The sequence below is a fragment of the Mirounga angustirostris genome, unplaced genomic scaffold (assembly GCF_029215605.1).
Source record: "Mirounga angustirostris isolate CCGP_5_RB_7025 unplaced genomic scaffold, mMirAng1.0.hap1 SCAF_6, whole genome shotgun sequence".
NCBI lineage: Eukaryota > Metazoa > Chordata > Mammalia > Carnivora > Phocidae > Mirounga > Mirounga angustirostris.
Genome location: NW_026991714.1, coordinates 139,281,199 through 139,294,907, shown reverse-complemented (window position 1 = coordinate 139,294,907; position 13,709 = coordinate 139,281,199).

The window sequence follows — 13,709 nt, the reverse complement described above, 5'->3', positions numbered from 1 at the left end:
CAGGGCTGGAAGTACCGAGCAGAGGGGAGTCCAGAGAGGGGCTGCTGATCGTGAGCAGCCTGGAATAGTGGAAAAGGCAAGACACACATCAAAATCCCAGCTCTTCCACTCTGCAGCTGAGGATCCCGCATAAGTTACCAAACCCTCCTGGGCCTCGCTTTCCTCATCTGTAAGATGGTTATATTAATATCTAACTTCGAGACCTACAGTTAGGATTAAAAGACATAATTCATTCATTTGACAAGTACTTATTGAATACCGTGTGCCAGACTCTGTTCTAGGCCCTAGGAACACAGCAGTGAACAAATCAGGCTGACATTTTAGTGCAGGAAGACAGACAACATAGAAAATAAATGTCAGTGGCTCGGTAGGTTAAGCGTCCAACTCTTTGTTTCAGCTCAGACTATGATCTCAGGGTCATGGGATGAAGCAGCCCTGTGTCGGGCTCTGCACTCAAGCACAGTCTACCTGTCCCTCTCCCTCCTTCTGTCCCTCCCCCTCTGCCCCTCCCCCTGCTCATGCATGCACTCTCTCTAAGAAATAAATAAATAAAGTCTTAAAAAAGAAAAGAAAAGAAAAGAAATGTCAGGTGAGTGGCACGTGAGGTGAGGAAGAAGTGAAGGAGGTACGGCAGGTTGAATTGCTCGTATATGGTGGCAACAATATCTCCCATCCCATGGGCTCTTGTTACAATTTGGCTTTGACCTTTCTCCAATTAAGAGGTGGGTTCTTTGTTTCCTTCCCTTGAAATGGGATAGTTTTGTGACTTCAACCAAGAGAATATGTGGCTTGTATGAGATGCAGCTCCCACCTCACTTGCTGGAATGTTCACCTGTGAAGCCTCAGCCACCATATTAACAGTCCACTGCCCTGAGGCCCCCAGGCTGTAAGGTAGTTCAAATGAGCCCACATGGAGAGTTCACCTGCAGGGACCTGAGACTGTGAAGAGAGAAAGAGAGACCCGGCCAGCCCCAGCTTCTTGAAACCTTCATTCTTCCAGTTCTAGCCACCATCTGACTATGACCAGATGAGAGAGATCCAGAAGCCAGAACCTTCCAGCTGAGCCCTTGCAGAATTCCTGACCCTCAGGGACTATGAGAAATAAAATGTTTGTTGATGTTTTAGCCCACTAAGTTTTGGGGGAGATTTGTTACACAGCAACAGATAACTGGGGCAGTGGAGAAGCAGAATAGAACAATTTTACGTAAGGGAGAAAGAAGCCCTCACGGAGAGTTTTGATTAACAAATTAGGGGAGTGAGGGAGTGAACTAAGATATCTGGGGTGCAGGTGTGCCTGGTGTCTTCAAGGAACAGCAGGAGACCTGATTGTCACTGGAGCTAGGGAGGGACGGAGCCAGGAACAGCAGGTGAGTTCAAAGACCAGATGGTCTAGGGTCTTGCAGGCCACTGTAAAGACCAGTTTTTACCATAAATTCAGAAGCTATTGGATGGGTTTGAGCCGAGCGATGACAGGATATGATTTATGTTTTAATAGGAACACCCTGGATGCTCTGCTAAAATTGGTACCTTGATTATTACTTTCATTATAGCATCTCTATAAAAAGCAAAGGTCAGCTCAGTAAGGTTAAGTAATTTATCCTAAGTCACTAAGCTCCTAGTGGCAGAGACGGGATGCAAACCCACATTATCTTTTTCAAGATACCTTTTTCTAAGAGAATGAGTTTTACAGAAACCACACCCTACCATAACTTCAGGGCTGGAAGGGGCCCTTACCCCAGTTCCTCTTATGCTGCTGTCCCCTTTTGTGGAGGATGTAAGGCATAGTTGGACTCTGGAGCCAGATGGACTTCAAATTCTGCCTTTACCACTCATCAGCTACATGACCTTGGGTATGTCACTTAACTTTCTGTGCCCCAATTTCCTCATCTATAAAACGAGGACAACTCACTTGGTGTTAACTAACTGGAATTTGAATAAAAACTTAAAAAATAAAAATAAAATAAAATGAGGACAGGGGCACCTAGTTGGCTCAGTCAGTTGAGCATCTGACTCTTGATTTTGGCTCAGGTCATGCTCTCAGGGTCGGGACACTGAGCCGAGTTGGGCTCTGTGCTGGGTGTGGAGCCTGCTTAAGATTCTCTCTGTCCCTATCTATCTGCCCCCTACCCTGCTTGCACGTGTGTGCACACACACCCTCTCTCTCTAAAAAAAAAAAGATAATAAAAAATAAAAATAAATAAAAGAACAAAATAAAATGAGGACAACTCTACTTACCTCAGAGGGATCGGGTAAGGGTTGGCAGACAGGCATCCCAGGCACTTAGCCCAGTGCCTGGCCTATAATAGGTGCTTAATCATGTCTCACTGGCCATAAGCACAGGCCTCCAGGGGCTCCCCAAATTCTGCTCCCTCAACTGTACATTAGAAAATCACCAACCTGCCCTCAAACCCCCATCTCCTGTCCCTGCCACCCACATTCTCCTTCCTTTTTGGCTCAACAGCACCTTCCCTCACACTACCCTAGGTAGAACTTCTAATCTCATACTCTATGTCCTGAGGAATTCACTTTTTCCATCACTGTGATTTCTAATTCCTGTCCATGACCACTTTGTCAAAACCCCTGTAGGGGAAGAGGGGACCCTAGGGGAACGCACTTTCGCCACCCCCTCAGGCTCTGCTTCCACCTCTGTTTTGCAGTAACAACTGCTCTTGGAGAGTGAGTCCTCATCGTCAGCGTGTTCCATCCAGCCCCCACTCTCTTCTGCCTCTGGAACACCTCATCCTCTTGGATGATTCTAGACCCTGGGTCCTGGCCTTTTCCGCTGCTGGTGCCTTGGAAGTCTTCCAGCATCCCTGCTAATCATGTTTCCCACACCCTGGCTCACAGTGGGTCAAACTCTTCACTTTTCACCACCTTTATCTTGGCCTCCTGTCAGTCACATCACTGCCATGATGACAGCATGGCTCTCGTGGCTTCTCACAGCCGCCTCACCTCTGTGATTGTGTTAGTCTGTTCCAGCTGTTACAATGATACCTAGACTAGATGGCTTATAAACAAAAGAAATTTATTCCTCGCCGTTCTGGAGGCTCAAAAGCCTTAAGATCAAGGTACCTGCAAATTCGGCGCCTGACGAGAGCCTACTTCCTGGTTCATGGAAGAGTGTCTTCTCCCTGTGTCCTTATGTGACGGAAGGGGCAAGGGAGTTTGAGGAGTGCTCGGTAAGGGTGCTAATCCACTCACGAGGGCCCTTCCCCCAGGTCCTAATCACCTCCTGAGTGCCCCACCTCCAAATACCATCGCTTTGGGGATTTGGTGTCAATGTATGAAGTTTGGAGGGGCAGAGTCCACAGCGGTGATCTCTGGGGTGGAGGAAGGAGTGCTGGCGTAAGAATCCAAAGCCTTGGCATTGCTGTGTCTGGGTTTGAGCAGCCACTTTCCCTTTCTGAGTCTTCACTGAGGAGACAGGAGCCAGGACATTGATCTGGGAGCTTAAGTCCTAGCTTATCTGTGTGACCTTGAGCAAGCCATCGAAGCTTTCTGGGCTTTATTTATTTATCCATAAATTGAGGTGGCTGGTGCAGAATGGTCTCTGATGGTTCCTACAAGCCTGAAAACTTCATATTCTCTAAGATTGAAATTCTATTTTTGATCCCCGCTCCTCCTTCCTGGTCTCCCACTTCCTCACTCTGACTAGAGCAGTTTTGTTTTGTTTTTTTCTCATTGTGAAATGGCCTTTCCACCTCCTCCCTATCCCCTGTGCTGAACACTTGTGGGCCCACTTACAATTACCCAGGCATCCATATCCTTTCCCTCTCTGCTTTTGCTCTTGCTGTGACCTGACTGGGGAAAACCCTCACTCATTTCTCCTCCAACACAACTCTGAGTCCTCCTTTACAATCTAGTTCACAGATGCCTCGCTGAAAGCCTTCTGGATCTCCTTGTCCCACCACCTTCTCTCCATCTCCATCACTTCCTGTTTTATCTGTCATTGCCCTCATGCCAGGAGATGGTCTATAATTATTTTGAAACCCAGGATGCTATCAGTCATTTCTGAATCCCCAGCTCCTGAAAATTGGTGAACTCAATGAGTGGAGAGATCCCAACACAAGAGAGATCTGACAAGAGTATATGCGCCATAGGACACATGCTACCAGCTTTGCATTTTAAAGAATGACCAAACTTAGAAACTCAATCCTCTCATTTTAAAAGGCATATAGCATAAATGGGACATCTTTAGAACACCTAACCAGGGTGTCACGCTCTGTATTTCTAGTGCTGAATTCACCCTTCCTCCCAGATGAGCCCCTTTTGTGTCCCCTATTTTTAAAGAAGTGCTATCTTCTAAAGGCTCAAACCTTGGAACCATCTTTGCCTTCTGCCAATGTTCTTGTCTCATGCTGTATCCTCTCCTGGACTTTCCTACTGGTTTCCTGCTGGGTCCCCAATTCTCCTCTATCATCCTTGAATATACCTTACAGATTAATCTTCCAAAAGTTCAATCCTGATTGTGCCATTTTTCTTTTTAAAAAAGTCTTTGCTGCCTGATAAATAAGATTTAAACTCCTCTGGCTCTCATTCAAGCCTTGTATGATCTCATTCTAATCTCACTTTCCCAGATTAATGGTCCATCAGTGGAAGGAAAAAAATACTGTCTTCAAAGTTGTGGGTCTACAGCTGAGTCTTGAAAGATGGATGGAATTCAGCTTGGTCTGGTAGTCAGAGCTATGTAGATGTTAAGATTCTTAATCACAGTTCTGTCACTTACCATTTGAGTAAACTGGACAGCCACTTCACTTCTCTAAATCTTAATTTTCTTAATTAAAAACAAGAGTTGTGACAATTTCCCTTGATTCTTTTGGAACAGAAAAGCTCCCATATGACATGGGAGTACAAAGTTCTTGCCTTCATGTAGCTAATTTCTTTGGTCAACCAAATCTAATATGATAGGCTTTAGTTTGTTTTCTCCCAAGAGAAATCCTGTATAGGCAGTAACACAAAGTCTCCTTGGAGAAGACTTTTTTTTTTTTTTTTTGTCTTGTTAATGAGTTTCCTGGGTGGTTCTGTAGCTTACAAAAATGTAGGCAAGTGGGGACCTATTAGTAACATGGTACTTTGCCTCTTGTTAAAGAGTTGCCTCCAGCTGTGCAGAACTTTGGGAAGGGGAGGTGTACTTATTTGTAAGCAAGTATAGGAGCTGTTTTGGGGGTACACTGTGTCCCTCCAAAAGATACATTGAAGTCCTAACTCCCAGGACCTCAGAATGTGACTTTATCTGGAAATAGGGTCATTGCAGATATAATTAGTTAAGATGAGGTCAGAGTGGAGTAGGGTGGGCCTTCAATCAAATATAACTGGTGTCCTTATAAGACACAAAGACACGGACACAGAAGGGGAGATGGTGGAGGCTGAGACCAAAGTGTTGCAATCCAATGACTTCCAAGCTTGGCCACAACCACCAGAAGCTAGGAAGAGGCTGGGAAGGATTCCTCTCTACTGATTTCAGAGAGAGCGTGGCCCTGCCAACACATTGATTTTGGACTTCCAGCTTCCAGAACTGTGAGAGAATACGTGTCAATTGTTTTAAGCCCCCCAGTTTGTAGTACTTTGTTATAGCAGCCCTAGGAAATGAATACAGGGGACTTCTGGAAGGAAAGGAACTCCACCTCTGCTCCCCAAGATTCTAAATCATCCCTGTAGTTAATAAAAGTAAAAATATCCCTGAAATAACATCCACTGAAGAAAGAAGGTGTCAAGAAATGTAAGCCAATAGGGCGCCTGGGTGGCTCAGTTGGTTAAGCGACTGCCTTCGGCTCAGGTCATGATCCTGGAGTCTCGGATCGAGTCCCGCATCAGGCTCCCTGCTTCTCCCTCTCCCGCTCCCCCCTCTTGTGCTCTCTCTCTCTATCTCTCTCTAATAAATAAATAAAATCTTTAAAAAAAAAAAAAAAAGAAATGTAAGCCAATAATCCACAGCTCCGGAGGGGGGCTAGCTCTGGAGAAGCATGTGGTCTAGGCTGGAAACTCCTCTAGTACAGCCACTTCCACACTGTGCGGGGACTTTGTGGGAACAGGGCTGACCATGGGCACAGAAACTCAAAAGGATTGTTTCCCAGGACCAACAGTCAGCTGGGACGCTCTATATGTCTACCAGATGTTTATAGCTAGAATTAGTACTAATTGTTTGATGTCCATGCTTTACCAATATTTAAATATTTCACTATCACACTTGCTGTAAGGAGTAAGTTATTTATTTATTTATTTTTAAAATTTTTATTGTTATGTTAATCACCATACATTGCATCATTAGTTTAAATGTAGTGTTCCATGATTCAGTGTTTGTGCATAACACCCAGTGCTCCATGCAGAACGTGCCCTCCTCAATACCCATCACCAGGCTAACCCATCCTCCCACCGCCCTCCCCTCTAGAACCCTCAGTTTGTTTTTCAGAGTCCATAGTCTGTCATGGTTCGTCTCCCCCTCCGATTCCCCCCCCTTCATTCTTCCCCTGTAAGGAGTAAGTTAAATGGGACATAATTGCAGCCTGAGCAAGAAGCTGGCTTGACAAGGTCCACAGATCTACCCAGGACCAGTTTTTGAAAGTGACATCTTATGCAGATGACCATGGTTCCAATCTTTCTCTCCCTGATATTTAGATATAAGACTGACACCTTACAGACCACGTACTCAGTCTCCCAGATTGGGAAAAGGAAGTTCTCAAGAAGATACTGGACTTCCTACTGATGAGGGAAAGTGGAACTCAAACAATTAATTAGAAATAAAAAAGGAATTTTATTCTATCTGTTCTTCACGTTGAAAAAGTGGGTCATAATGGCAAACACAGAACACAGCGAACAACAAAACTATGTACATGCTTGACTGTGAAGGATAAAGTGTTCCAGAAATAACAGAAGAGAAAATCTATTATTGGAAGGTTCAAAAGAGACTTTTTTCTGAGACCTGTAGTCCAGTTTGTTGAACCAAATCTCTCAATGGACTTCAAATAGAATCTTTTTTCTACAGAAGGGAAGCGATTACTCAAAATCAACCAAGAGCAAGAGAGTCACATTACAGCAGTGGAAATCGGTCAGCTGTTCCCATGCAGAACCGAATTCAGAAAAATATTCATTTTCTCAGCAATAGCTTGTCATTAGCTACAAGTTCTGCTTGGAAAAAGCCAAGTGATGTTAACAGCACAACACTACATGGATATAAAACGGATGCAGTAGTCACTCCTCCATTAGCAAAAGAGACAAGCCAGCAAAGAGTGATTAAAAGAATCATTTGCATCCCCCGAGGACTCAAGATTGGCATGACAGTGCTTAGCTCTTCATGCCACCTGCTTCAGCTGGGTTCTTGGTGGCATCTGCTGAGAATATTGGCACAGTGGATTTTCTGTATTAAAGTGGGAGCTGTGTGTGTATATAATGATACACACTCAGTAAGTGCTCAAAGAACACTAACTTGATGTTTCTGAGTGTATAAAGGGGGCTTTAAAGCAGCTATTATAATACTAAGGACGGTGGGGAATAAAAATGACCTTCCTATACACAAAAAAAGATCGTAAGTTTGGGGAGAGTGACAAAACGTGAAGAGTCACAAGCCGGGAATCAGAATCCTGTAACTAGCACCTCACAGTTTATACTGTATTTCTATGTCATGTATCCTGTTTAAGTCATTGATGATCTGAATTTCCCCATTTATACAATGAATATGGCAGCCCTTCTATCTCCAGGGCTACTAGAAGCGTTAACAAGTTCACGTCTCTTTTGTGACTTCATCAAAACTAAGGTGCAAAGAAAGTGAACTAAATGCCAAGTGAAGAAAGATTATCACTTACCTTTTTTACCTTCTTGGGTCATACTGAGTAAGTAAGAAAGTATGCTTTGTCTACGTATTATTCTTTTTTCTTTTTCTTTTTTAAGATTTATTTATTTCAGAGAGAGAGAACATGAGCGGGAGGGGCAGAGGTAGAAGGAGAGAGAATTTCAAGCAGACTCCATGTTGAGCCCCAATCTCATGACCCTGAGATCATGACCTGAGCTGAAGCCAAGTGTCAGACAGTTAACAGACTGAGCCACACAAGCGTCCTTCTATGTATTATTCTTATTTGCCCTTCCTTTTCCTGGTTCCTCCTTTTCTTTTCTCTCTTTTTTTAAAGATTTTATTTATTTGACAGAGAGACACAGTGAGAGAGGGAACACAAGCAGGGGGAGTGGGAGAGGGAGAAGCAGGCTTCCCGCTGAACAGGGAGCCCGATGCAGGGCTCGATCCCAGGACCCTGGGATCATGACCTGAGCCGAAGGCAAACACTTAACGACTGAGCCACCGAGGCGCCCCCTCCTTTTTTTTTTCTCTTGATCCTTTTACATGGATATTTACAAAAAACTGTGCAATTTTTTTTCCTCTTTTTGACAGGAACTCATACAGACTCTTTCAGGGCAAGACCCTAGGAAAACATATTTGCCCAGCTATTCCACACATGCCTATCCATTGCTTTCTATAGATAAGGTACTATGTTAGCTACTGTGGCAAATGGAAAGTTGTTTAGAACATCCTCATTGCCTTCAAGGAGTCTAAAACTCCTTCAGGGCATATAAGGCATGAATACAAATAACAAAATCAAGCAAATATTGTAATAAGATCCTGAAAGATTCGTGCAACCAAGTTCATAGACTTTCAGGAAAAAGGAAAGCTCTTTTTTTTTTTTAAAGATTTTATTTATTTATTTATTTGAGAGAGAGAATGAGAGAGAGAGAGCACATGAGAGGGGGGAGGATCAGAGGGAGAAGCAGACCCCCTGCTAAGCAAGGAGCCCGATGCGGGACTCGATCCCAGAACTCCAGGATCATGACCTGAGCCAAAGGCAGTCGCTTAACCAACTGAGCCACCCAGGCGCCCAGGAAAGCTCTTTTTGGAATATGAACTAGCTTTTAAAAGTTGGTTATAGAAATCGACATAAGAAGATGAGTCCATGGGAAAATTCTACCTTTTGCGGAAAGAGGTAATGGTGTGAGCAGAGACATGGAGAGCTGGTGTACTTGATTTCCACTTTCTGACAGTCTGGTTAAAAAGTGGACTCCCTGTAGCTGGCTAGTAGCATATTAGGCTGGAGAATCATTTAAGGTTTGATTGAAGAGGGCATTAAGTGTAAGGCTAAGCCTGAAACAGTACTTTTAAAAACTTGTTTTTAGCTTTTAAAATTTTTTTAAAAATTTAAAACTTGTTTTAGTTTAAAAAAAAATTATTATGAAATGGTAGCCAAGCTCGTTGGGCTGTAGGGCTTCCTCCCGTTACGCTCACATACTTTGGTGTCTTTAAGGAACGCCATGGAACCCTTAGGGCCCTACAGAGTACCCTGTATTTTGCAGTAGGCAAAGGGCAGCCATAAATGTTTGCAAGCATGGAGATGACAAAATCGGAATAGAATATTCTGAATATATACCTGGCTCACCTTTAAATTAATCGGCAGGGATCAGACAGGAAAACAAAACAAAACAAAACTGTGCTGGTAGAATGGCATATGCAGTAAGCATTGGACAAACATTTGCTGAATGAATGAATGAATGATAATGAATGAATGATAAAATGATAATAGGAAGGACCTATAGAATGATATTGTGAAGGAATGATTGATAGCATGTGCTGATTGATTAGGGGGACCAGAGAGAAGTTGTGGTGAAAAACGTCAAGGTTTCAAGTCTGAGCTCCTGGAAGAAGTGTGGTAGTACAAACAGGAAACAGGAAGAGCTTAAGAAGAACCGATTTGATGGGAGACATTATATATTAGATTTTAGCAGGTTAAACACATTGGAGAGATATTCAAGGGGAAATGTCTAGGGACATTTGGAAATAGGAGGGTGGGGCTTAAGAGAAGGACCAGAGGGACTGACACAGATATAATAATGTAATAGAGACCAGTGTAGACAAGATAGCTTCGAGAAGTCAGAGGTGAAGCAGATTCTGGGAAACAATGACATTTAAGGGGAGGGGAGGAAGGAGGAAAGCTAAAAAGATAATGAAATGGTTGGAGAGGGAAAGCATTATTTTATATCATAAAAGCCAAGTGAGAAGCACTTTATTTTTTTTTTTAAGATTTCATTTATTTATTTATTTACCTGAGAGAGAATGCACGTGCAAGTGGTGGGAGGGGCTGAGGGAGAAAGAGAGAGAATCTCAAGTGGACTCCCCTCCCCACCATGCGCTAAGCGCAGAGCCTGATGCAGGGCTCCATCTCACGACCCTCAGATCATGACCTGAGCCGAAACCAGGAGTCAGACGTTTAACCAACTGAGCCACCCAGGTGCTCCGAGAGACACTTTAAAGGAGGGAATCACCAACACAGTCAAACACCCCAAAAGCCTAAGAACTGAGAAAAGGTCACTGTACTTGGCCACCCTCAGAGAGATGTTTTAAATAGCAATGAACGGGCCCTGATTATCCTGGATTAAGGAATAAAAGGATGAGGAAGAAGTAGAAATAATGACAGAGTCCAAACCTTCGAGAATTCCAGCAGCGAACGGAATCAGGGAATCAGACAGTAACTAGACTGTAAGAAACTGTTTTCTTCACTTTTTAAAGCCTGGGAGAATCCTGAGCACGTTTATAGGCAAATAGGCAAAGAGGAAAGAGTTGATGGAGGCGAAATTGATGGTGAAAAATATTATAGTCATGTTAAATTTTCTGAGTGATTGAAGCCCTACTTTTCAAAGTTGGAGATACAGTTAGTGAACACAGAGTGGCTGAACTGTGAACATAAGTCTCGTAATTGGACAATTATTGCATATGAGGCTGCAGCTTAAGAAATCCCATGATATATGCTTTACCTGGAAGACTGCTCCCGTGCACCCAATTAGTCATCTGGTAGGAGAGCAAGCAGCAGTTCTTTGGGTTGGCACAGAAAACAGAGCTGTTTACTACCTTGAAACACTGTTATGAGCCATCATCACATTAGGCTGTTTGTACAAGCGCTTGAAAATATTGAGCTGTAATGCCTCAAGGAAAGTGCTAACGTCCTCAGACTCTGCAGAGAGCAGATTAAAACCCAGTCCTAGCCAAGAGGAGCCGAAGGGACATGAAAACCAAAAGTAACGTGGTGTCCTGTGGCTTCCTGGAGCAGAAAATGACGTTGGTAAAAACTAAGGAAACCTGAGTAAGGGATGCGCTTTAGTTAATAATAATGTATCAGTATTGGTTCATTAATTATAACAAACGTACCACACTCGTGTAAGAAGCTAATAATGGCGGACATTGGTGTGGGGTATATGGGAACTCTCTGTACTGTTTACTCAATTTTTCTGTAGCTCTAAAACTGTTCTAAAAAAGAAAACTTACTGTAAAAAAGCAAAGAAACTCTGTCCTAACTGGAGGGCCTAGAAACCACACCTTAACTCTAGCTATTTTTGTTCGGTAAGACATTAGAGCATAAATGCATGGGCCACCTGGAAAACGAGTCCAGTTTTATTATACATGAATACACACGAGCAGAGATGTTCATCCTGACGCTCTATTTCTCTGCCTTGGGATTTTCTTTTTAAAGTAAGGTCTGATCACACTTTCTCTTTCGCTATTGGAAAACAGAGTCAGATTTGTGGCCCACCTGTCAATATTGACAGCACCTGTATTCACTTAGGGCAGCGACGGAGAACGTGGACTCCAGATCAATGCTTAGGTTCAGATCCCACCTCCACCACATGTTAGCGATGAAATTGGGCCAGTTTCTCAGCCTCTCTGGGTCTGTTCCTCATCTGTAAAATGGGATGACCATAGGGTCTGGGGGTGGGAGGAGGAGAAATGGGGAGAGGGGTACAAAGTTATTTTTAAAAATAAAAAAAAAAAACTGTGTTACAGATATATGACACAATTTCATTAAAGGGAATGGGGGAAAATTCGCCTACAAAACTTAGATAATGAGTAGAGACTATAAGACTAAGGACTACAAGAACTATATAGAAGCACTGGACGGTAGTTAATAAAGTTGTTTCCCATGAGAATACAGGTTAACATTCTGATACCACTATACATGTATTCTGGGATTGAGCAAATAAGCAAACAGAGAATGGACAGTGGTAAAAAAGAAGAGAGAAAATTAAAACAGAATAGAAATAAGTACAACTTGAACCCTTCCTTCATCCTGTGCCAAAAACAGAAGAGGAAACAAGATTCAGCTTTTCCTATATGGTCACATTCCGCTATATATTTTTTTGCTTTCATACTTGTTCTTCCCACTCTGCATAGTCTTTTCTGCTTAATCTACTGAATTAATTTGTACTCCTCAAAAAAAAAAAAAAAATAGTGCTTACCTCAGAGGTTGCTGGGAGGATTAAATGAGTGAATATATGTAAAGTGCTTAGGCCAGGTGCTTCATAAGAGCTCAGTGAATGTCAACTATTAATTTATGGGGTTTTTGTGTGTTAGTCTTATCCTTTGCTTTATTCATTTCCTAGCCTTCATCTTGCCTGTACCCCAAAGTCCTTATTTATTGACTATTCCCTTTATTCTGTCCTTTTGTATATATTTCAGTAGGCCACTTTGAGTCTTTAACCATGTTATTCTTCCCTCAGGTAATTGGGATGACTGATTGTGGAACTGTTGATATTTTTCTTATTAGTAATTTTCTCCATTATTTTTACTGTAGTAAGATACACATTGCATAAAATGTACTTAACCACTTTCCAGTGGCCATGAGTACATTCATCTTGTGCAATCATCACCACCACCCATCTCTAGAAGGCTCTCATCTGTAAAACTGAAACTCTGTACCTGATAAATAATAACTCCCCATTCTCCCCTCCTGCTCCCCGTCCCTGGCAACCACGGTTCTACTTTCTGTCTCTGATTTTGACTATGCTAAGTTCCTCAAGTAAGTAGAATCATACAGTATTTGTCTTTTGTGACTGGCTTATTTCACTGGCTTATGTCCTCAAGCTTCAGTCATGTGGTAGTAAATGTCAGCGTTTTCTTACTTTCTAAGGTTAAATAGTATTCTGTTATATGTACAACATTTCGTTCATCTACTTATCTGCCGATGGACCCCTGGATGGCTTCCACGTTTCAGCTATTGTGAATAATGCTGCTGTGAATGTGGGTGTGCAGATGCATATGGTAATTCTATTCTCAATTTTGCTGGAAACTACCATATTCTTTTCCACAGCAGCTCTACTGTTTTACATTCCCACCAATAGTGAACAAGAGATCCAATTGCTCCACATCCTCACCAACACTTGTTATTTCCTGTTTTTTCTTTTTCTTATAGTATCCATCCTACTGGGTATGAGATGGTACCTCATTGTAGTTTTGATCTGCTTTTCCCTTTTCCTGTGCTTACTGGCCATGTGTGTGTCTTCTTTGGAGAAATGTCTATTCACTCCTTTACTCATCTTTGAATTGGGTTGTTTTTTTGTTGTTGACTTTTAGGAATTCTCTATATATTCTGGTTGTTAATCCCTTATTGGATACATGACTTGCAAACATCTTCTCTCACTCTGTGAGTCGACTTTTTCACTTGTTGATAGTCTCTTTGATGCACAAAACTTTTAAATTCTCACGAAGTCCAATCTGTCTTCTTTTTTCTTTTGTCACCTGGGCTTTTGGTCTCATATCCAAGAAATCATTATCAAACTATTATTAGTAATTTTTTAAAAGATTTTATTTTTAAGTAATCTCTACACCCAACATGGGGCTTGAAGTCACAACCCTGAGATCAGGTGTCACATGCTCTACCAACTGAGCCAGCCAGGTGCCCCCTAAC